Source organism: Oryx dammah, unplaced genomic scaffold, assembly GCF_014754425.2.
Source record: "Oryx dammah isolate SB20612 unplaced genomic scaffold, SCBI_Odam_1.1 HiC_scaffold_18, whole genome shotgun sequence".
NCBI lineage: Eukaryota > Metazoa > Chordata > Mammalia > Artiodactyla > Bovidae > Oryx > Oryx dammah.
This window is the reverse complement of record NW_024070202.1, coordinates 14227655-14236629: the sequence shown is the minus strand read 5'-3', so window position 1 is coordinate 14236629 and position 8975 is coordinate 14227655.

Here is an 8975-nt window from a genome sequence, read left to right as displayed (position 1 = left end):
CTATGGCAACACAGAAACAAACAGCACTGAGACACAGCCTCATTTCACAAGTAGGGAAATTGATGCCTAGAGGGACTTAGTTACCTATTCAGCAGAACAGAAACCCCAGGGCCAGAATGCAGGATTCCTGACACTTGTTCTGTTGGTTACTATTTTCACAGAGCTATTTAGGCTCCTCAAAGAAAGAATCTATCAGACAAGCAAAAAACAGAGCCAATCAAAGAGGAGTGTCTTCATCCTAAACCTGAGATATTCATGTTCTGGCTGAAAATGATTAACAGTGCTTCAAACTATTAAGATTCTTATGGAAGGCAGCAAATCAAAATATGAAAGTCTTTAAAATATTCTAACGCAAGACCTCTGAACAGCCATTGTGTTAAATGTCACAAGAGATTTTCATCTTAGTATTTAGTGACTGGCAGGAGATGACTCAGTGCCATGGAATTTAATTTTAAATTGTTTTCAAATAAATTCACAGAGTCCAATAGCATGAAACCTTGGAAGGTGACAGGGTGGCTTTAGAGATTTGAGAGTTTTTGAAGCTATATATCAAAGGCTACTTCTGACAGTTATGGGGATTTATCGTGTTCTCAACCCCAATTGTTTCTAAAAGCTCTCAACCATGCTTTCCTGTGCAACAAAATTAAGTTTGGAAATCTTGCCACCTTTGCCTGCTTGGGACCTCAAGATATCTAACCCCATATACCTAGAAACTGCTCAAACATTCCTTTTCGGGGGCTGTCATTAAATCGCCGTTTTCTGGATGGAGACACAGAGGGTGCAACCATTGGTCAAGGTTACCCAGTGAGTCAGCGGCAAAGTTGGGAATGCAACCCAGACTTTCTGACTCCCTCGCCCGTCCTCTGACCATCAAACCACACGCTCCTGACCAGGATGAAACAAGCTTGTCTGTCTCAGCGTTTGTCTGAGGGAGCTGAGTGAAACTGCAATTTATCCATTTCCCTTTCAAATATCCATATGCCATTCATTTCATCGGCTAATGGGCAAATGGCTCCAGATCATTTTTCACTCTAAAAAACTCATTTTTTATTAATTTTTCAAGGAAATGCTATCTTAATTTGGAAAAGCAAGAAAGACCACTCTCCCTGCCCGCCCCCGCCATCGTATCACATTGTGTAACGCTGGCAATGCGACCGCTGCAAAAACCCACAGAAGCTGCTTCCTCTGCCCTGCCGAGGGCCAGTTCCCCCTGCCAGCCGCTCCATGTGGCCTTCCTTGTGCTGGGGTCGGGCGTCCCGTGGTTCCTGGCAAAGGCACGTCCTATGGACAAGCCAGGCCTTGACGTGGCTGTTCCTCCTCCTGCTCTTTTGAATGCTCCTTGACCACAAGAGAACCCAGCTCTCCCGCCAGCTACACCCCACACGCCACTTGAAATGTAGTCAGTGGTGAGGATCCAACAGGGCGCCAGCCAGAGTCCAGAGCAAGTTTACTAGGGACGAGGGAAAAGCAATCCCAGGTCTGCTGCCGGTGGGGACCGTCTCCTGCCAAAGACCACAGGGGAGAGGAGAAAGGTTTTTAACACTCTAAGCAGGGGGCCCAGCCCATGGGTAAACTCTCACTCTTTTTCTTGTAGCCCATAAAGTTGTTTCTCCCAGCATTTTATGCCTGTCGTGTTCAATCATAAATATTTCTTCCTTAAAATGAACTCCATTGTTCACTCCCAAAGACCTGTTGCCATTTTGGGACAACTCTCCAAACTCTGGGTTGGGGTTTCTGACCAGTCCCCTCCGTGCCCTCTCCTTCTGCTGGCAGCTGGTCATGATGCCCTGTGATGCCTTTGCTCCAGAAGCTGTCAGCAGAAGCCGGGAACAGCAGGGAGATGGGATCGGGGCGGAGCGGGGCGTGTCATCATAGTGCTCTCCAAGCCCCTCTTTCTCTCCCCGGTGCCTTTGTTAAACCTGTGCAGTCCAGGCCAAGCCAGCAGTGGTCCAGTGAGAGTCCTGGACGTCTCCTCAAAACGCAGAGCCATCCCCCAGGGAAGGGCTATACCTTCTTGGTGCCCAGTGCCTGCCCTCTGCCTGCAAGACGCTTGAGGCTATCCCACTACATTTCAGAACAAAGTCCTCCCAGACACACAGGGTGGCCCCAAGTCAGTTTCCCTAAAGGTCTTAAAATTGTTGTTGTTTAGTCACTCAGTTGTGTCTGACTCTTTACAACACCATGGACTATAGCCCACCAGGCTCCTCTGTCCGTGGGATTTCGCAGGTAAGAATACTGGAGTGGGTTACCATTTGCAGGGAAGATCCAGGGAATCTCCCTGACCCAGGGGTTAAACTGACATCTTCTGCATCGCCTGCGTTGGCAGGCAGTTTCTTTCCCGCTGAGCCACCTGGGAAGCCTGGGATAGATTGTAAATACTTAAAAAGCTGATTCTGCTTGTCGATCCCATCACACAGGACTCCAAGTGCATCGTATTCTCCTGTTCTCCAGCTCTTTCTGCACAAGCCATCAGGCACTGTGGTCCCATGAGAAGAAATAAGTTTGCTTAATGTGACAGCACTGGGATGTACTCCAGGGGGAGTTACAACATAATTTTGTTTACTATTCATCCAAGTTCTAAAGAAGTAAACTTCATTAACTTTTCTGATAAAACACAAAGACTCTATTATTTGCCTTACCCATAAAATTTAAAAAACGGGTGGGGGGAGAAAACTTTGATGTCTCCAGGAAGGCAGGCTTTTCTTGAAGTTTCTATTGCTCTATTTAGGTGATCTAGAGGCTGATACTGCTTCTGTTGGCCTCTGACCTGTGATGGAAACACCCAGGTCAGGGATTCTGTGCTGGGCTCAGTTGAAGCCTGTCTGCCCATCCATGTAGATTTAATGGTTCCCCTGGCAGCTCCACTGGTGGAACAAAGAGGTTTTACATCTCTGACTAATATATGTATTTGTCTATGTATATATGCATTTATAAGTAGATATAGAGATATTAGACTTCCCAGGTGCCTGCTAAGCAGGAGACTCGGTTCATTCCCTGGGTCACTTCAATATTCTTGCGTGGGAAATCCCATAGACAGAGGAGCCTGGTGTGCTACAGTCCATGGGGGTCTCAAGGAGTCAGACATGATTTAGGACTGAACAGCAACAACAACAAAGAGATGTGCATTTAAATGGACATGTAAATAAAGGTTTTCATTCACAGGGTAACATAACTATACAGATAGAGATCTCATTCAAAGCAGCTTCTCAATCAGAAAACACGGGACTTAAAAATAGAACGTAGTCCATGGAAATCTGACTTAAGTCCCAGATGGGCCTAGAGAGACTGAAGCCCCTCAAGGAGAGAGTGGGGAGGACACATCCGGCTGGTCCTCCACCTTCTGATTCTGGTAGAAGAACTTACGGGCCCTGTTTAGGCTTGTCTTCTGGATTCTCTGTCTGCATGGTGGACATCTGCTCTTGTGATAAAAGATCATGAGAAAAAGTACCTGGGTAAACGACAATTTTTAGAAAACTGTTTTCAGTTTCAAAAGATTAGTTAGAAAACCAACCCCCAAATTAGATATTGGAGCAGATTATTTTTTTATATTCTATTTTTCTCTGCTGGAAAGAAACGGCCATGTGTATGATTGTGTCAGCAAGCATGGGCCCCAGGCTCTGACTGCGCAGAGAAATTAAACTTCTTTCAAAGAGAGTAGCAGGCAAGTCAGCCCCAGAAAAGGAGTTTAAGACCTTTTGCATTCATTAAAATTTATTTGGAGCCTGATAAATCTCCCATATATGTCAAACAGTCATCTTTCCTGCTGTATTTTAAAAGCAGCATTTGAAGATCTGAGAGTAAACAGCAAGGTGAAAGTTTCCTTCACAGAACTTCCTTGTTCTTTTTCTTCCTCCCCTGCCCCCCCAATAAAATGGTGTTTATGGCTTAATATGCAGAGTTAGAAAGAAGGATGTGAGTGGGAAGGCATGGGACTTAAAAATCTACAGACTTGGGAGGGAGACTCACGAGGGAGGGATATACGTATACTTACAGCAGATTCACGTTGTTGTACAGCAGAAACTAGCACATTATAAAGCAATTATCCTTCAATTAAAAATAAATTAAAAAAATAATTTAAAAATATTGTAAAAAACCCCTGAAAACATCTTCTATTAGTCTAACGCCTTAGATAGGATACACTTTGTTATATTCAAGGGTAAAACTTGTTCAATTCTGACTTAAAATGTATTTATCAGTTGAAAAACTTTGATGAAGTTTAGCAAATGGAAAAAATTGCATCAAATGTGTGAGAGACATTGGAGATCTGTTCTTTGGTAGATAAAGCATGACAGAAAATTAATACTGAGACTTTAACTTGGCTTCCCTCTAATAAAATAAAACCTCCTGGGTGGGGGGAGGGGGTGGAAATCTACAGACTGTAGGAATAGAACTGTATTTGGGGGTTGAACTTTTTTTTTTTAAGGCAAACTTTTTTTAATTTAATTTTTTATTGTGGTAAAAAATATATGCAACATGTGTGCATACCTCACTTCAGTCGTGTCTGACTTTGCAACCCCATGGACAGTAGCTTGCCAGGCTCCTCTGTCCATGGGATTCTCCAGGCAAGAATACTGGAGTGGGTTTCCATGCCCTCCTCCAGGAGATCTTTGCAACCTAGGGCTCAAGTGCACGTCTCCTATGTTTCATGCACTTCAGGCAGAGACTCTTTACCACTGAGACATGGGGGAAGTCCTACGTACAACGTAGTATTCATCATTTCAGCCATTCATAAGTGTACAAATCAGTGGCATTAAATTCACTCACAGTGTTGCATCACTATCTACTCCCAAAACTTTTTTACCATCTCCAATTAAAAAAAAAAAAAAAAAATCTATGCTCCAGGCTTTCCCTGGTGGCCCAGTGGTGAAGACTCGGTACTTTCACTGCCTTAAGCCCAGGCTACATCCCTGGTCAGGGAACTAAGATCCTACAAGCTGCATGGCAAGGCCAAAAAAAAAAACCCCTATGTTCCTAGTTATTGTTAAACTAGTCTCATGCCCCTGGTAATACTTCTGTTTTTCTTTCTCTACAAATTTGTGTATTGTGGGTATCTCATATAAGTTCGAATCATACAATATTTGTTTTGTGTCCAATTTATTCCACCAAGCATAATGTTTTCTCGGTCCACTCATATTGTAGTATGTATCAAAATTTCATTTCTAAAAAGACAAACTTTCAACTTAAAAAGTCAGAATTTTGATCTGTTTTCTTCTTATTTGTAACCCGTGTTTTAGAGCTTGTTAACGTTCCATAAAAGAAAGCAGAAGCCTTTGATCTTACAGGGCTTTGCTTCACTTACAGTGTCCTGAGCACTTGCAAGTCTTTCCTTGTTGACTGAGAAGCCGAAGAGGTTTTGGGTTTTGTTTTACTTTTCTTTCAGATCTTCTGGTATTGTTTACTGACAAATTCCTCTCTTAAAACAAAAGGACTGAAAATCTGACCCTGAGGCACTTATGGTCAACCCCAAGAGCACATTTTTTGATCCTCCTTGACCTGAATACATGTTGTAATTTTCTTTCAGATAAATTTTGGATGGGTACCATGTGTAGAATATGGGCATTTAACACAACTCACCTTCATAACTCCTCCCATTTTTTTCTTTTTATCAGCTTTTAGTCTAGCATTTCCCAGTCCCAATGAGACGAATGCCACCTTTTCACAAATATTTTGTTAATTCCCCTTTAAAACTGTAAAATGAAATTCCTAGGCAATATAACCTAGATACACCTATTGTTGTGCTTAGCCACTCAGTCGTGTCTGACTCTTTTTGGCCCCGTGGACTGTAGCCCACCAGGCTCCTCTGTCCATGGGATTCTCCAAACAAGAATAATGGAGTGGGTAGCCATTCTCTTCTCCAGGGGATCTCCTCAACCCAGGGATCGACCCCAGGTCTTCTGCATTGCTGTCTAAGCCACCAGGGAAACCCATAACTATATTGAAAGACCCAATAAAGTAGTCCGAAGCCGGCATTTAGAGGGATAATCACTTTTGAATTTAACAACTACAAATACAAACTAACACAAATGTGTGACATAGACAACTAAATCCCTTGAGTAATGTTGCAATTTTCCAACAGTTATGCATATTTCCAACTCAACGAACAACTTAGAAAAAAATTCTGAATAGCATATAAAGTTTTATTCTTAGAAAGTTTAGAATGTGTTAAGGCTGTAATAAATATATTTTGCTTGTAGGTAAAATAGAATTAGATTTTCTGTTCAAATAATGCATAAGTTTGTACACATTCATGACTATCCAGCTGGATATTTGAAAGTCCTATATGGAATGCAGAAAAATTCTTTGTGCAGGCAAACTCACATAACATAGACATTCCTGACATTTGCCCTGTAAATGTTAATAATGGCCCTCAATCAGTATGACAATCAAAAAATCCACAATTTAAAAAATAAGCCAGAGGTGGAGTATAACTGGTCTAGTCTTTTTAGAGGTGGGAAACCAGCAGATCATTTGAAGTGCCTCTAAGAATCCCCAAGTGTGTTTACATGCCCCATTTCCAGGGTGGGGTCTGGAGAGAGAAATGCTTCAAGGACAAATTAGGCCGGGAGGCCTCTGGGGTGGTTGCCAGTTTGAGGAGTGACTTTCTCATGTCCTTGCCCATGCCATGGGCCCGAGATCTTACCCTTTGCCTTTCTCTTTAGACACTCTGTCCACCACCACCTTCGCCAAGCTTCATAAACGTGAAAGTACATAAACAACTTTACTGTGGCATGATGGAACCTCTAGGGTTGAACTTGCAAATTATGTCGTTATGGCTTCAAAAAAGGTTCAGGCTCTTGCCTCCATTTCATTTTCCCTTCTAAGTTCACCCTTAATTGCAGACTCCAAACCAAAGCTGCAAGTCTTGGCGTAGCTCCCACACTATTAAAAAAATCTAATAATTCCTTTCTATATGTGTCTCCAACTTGGTTCCATGCCCACACTGGTAGTTTGTCTGAACCAAACTTAGTGGCTTCCTGCATTCTGGGCTACAGTCACCCTGGAGACTGCACTTTCCTCTCTCCGAAAGGACACCCCTGGGCATCTCTCCTGAGTGAACGATCTTGCCCCCTTTCAAAAATACATTCTAAAAGAGATTCCCTCTGTGCCTCCACAGAATCTAAAAGTTTTCTCCACCCACCACCCTCCCTCCCCCATCACTTCTGTTGTCTGCTCAGACCCTCTGGATAATCCCATAAAGTAGATCAGGGAAGTGGCCTCTTATCCCTGAGGTCACTGAGGTATAGATTTATTGATCTGCTGCATTACACAGCTAATAACTAGCAGAACTGAGAAAATACCATAGATTTGGGATTGCTTATTTGTTTTTGTCTTTTTTTATTATTTAATTCAGTAGGATTTACTGGGATTAGTTCACTAACCCCATTAAAATAAAAATTTAAAAAACTCTTTGGTGAACTATGTCATATTTATGCTTTCCACAGTCCTTTGAGATTTTGCAAATCTCTCAAAAAGCCTTCTTGCTTTTCTTGCTGTCAGTACGGTCGGAAAACCCCTCATTTTCTAGTCTATCATCATCTCCCCAGAAGCGCCTCTGCCCTTCATATGGTTTAAGGTGCCCTTCCTTTGACCCTTTTCCCCATTGTTATTTTTCTGGATACACAGAAACCAGAATTGCCACACTGAAAGATCCATATGGCCTACATTTTGGTAACAGAGGTGTGAGAATATTTTCTGTTTTATTTCCAATGCATGTTGTAGGCAGGAGAATACTTTGGACTTAAAACTTCTCAGAACAGCAATTACTCGGTCCACCACTCACTGAGGCCCCAGCCTCCCGTGCATTTCACACTCATCCTAAAGCCTTGACTGCCCTTCAGGCCCATTCTCTCCTAAAGTCCCACGCAGACTTCAAGGCCTCATTTGCATGCTGCAGCCTCTATGAAGCTTTCTTTAAACTTCCAGAGGGACTTCTCTCATGGTCTCGTGGCTAAAACTCCATGCTCCCAAGGCAGGGAGCCCAGGTTCAATCCCTAGACAGGGAACTAGATCCACAGGGAGTAAGGAAGAGTTCATATGCCACAACTGAAAGACCCCTCACCCTCGCGCGTGCGTTGGCATAAGTCCTTTTTGGAGGTTGCCGGTAGCTCTACTGGGTTTCCCAGGTGGCGCTAGTGGTAAAGAACACGCCTGCCAATGCAAGAGACCTAAGAGATGGATTTAATCCCTAGGTTGAAAAGATCCCCTGGAAGAGAGTATAGCAACCCACTCCAGTATTCTTGCCCAGAGAATCCCATGAACGGAGGAGCCTGGCAGGCTACGATCCATGAGTTGCAAAGAGTCAGACACTACTGAAGCAACTTGGCAGTACACACAGTAGCGCTACTACAGACCTGGTAGACTCCAGGAAGAATTGATGCTTTTGACCTGTGGTGTTGGAGAAGACCCGTGAGAGTCTCCTGGACTGGAAGGAGATCCAACCAGTCAGTCCTAAAGGAAATCGGTCCTAAATTTTCATTGGAAGGACTGATGCTGAAGCTGAAGCTCCAATACTTTGGCCACCTGATGCAAAGAACAGACTCATTGGAAAAGACCCTGATGCTGGGGAAGATTGAAGGTAGGAGAAGAAGGGGACAACAGAGGATGAGATGGTTGGATAGCTTCACCTACTTGATGGACATGAGTTTGAGCAAGCTCCCGGAGTTTGTGATGGACAGGGAAGCCTGGCGTGCTGCAGTCCATGGGGTGGCGAAGAGTTGGGCATGACTGAGCAACTGAACTGAGCTGAACTGAGACTCCAGGACTGGGTTGCCTGAGGCCAAACAACTAACAGGGAGGGAGCACAGCCCCACCCATTGGGCTAATTGGATTAGACAATTGGATTAAAAATTCACTGAGCATGGCCCTTCCCACCAGAACAAGACAGAGATTTCCTCACACCAGGAGATCAAATATCCCCAGTGCTCAACTAGGACAAGTCACAGACAAATAAATGTTTTTTAAAATTCCAAAATAAT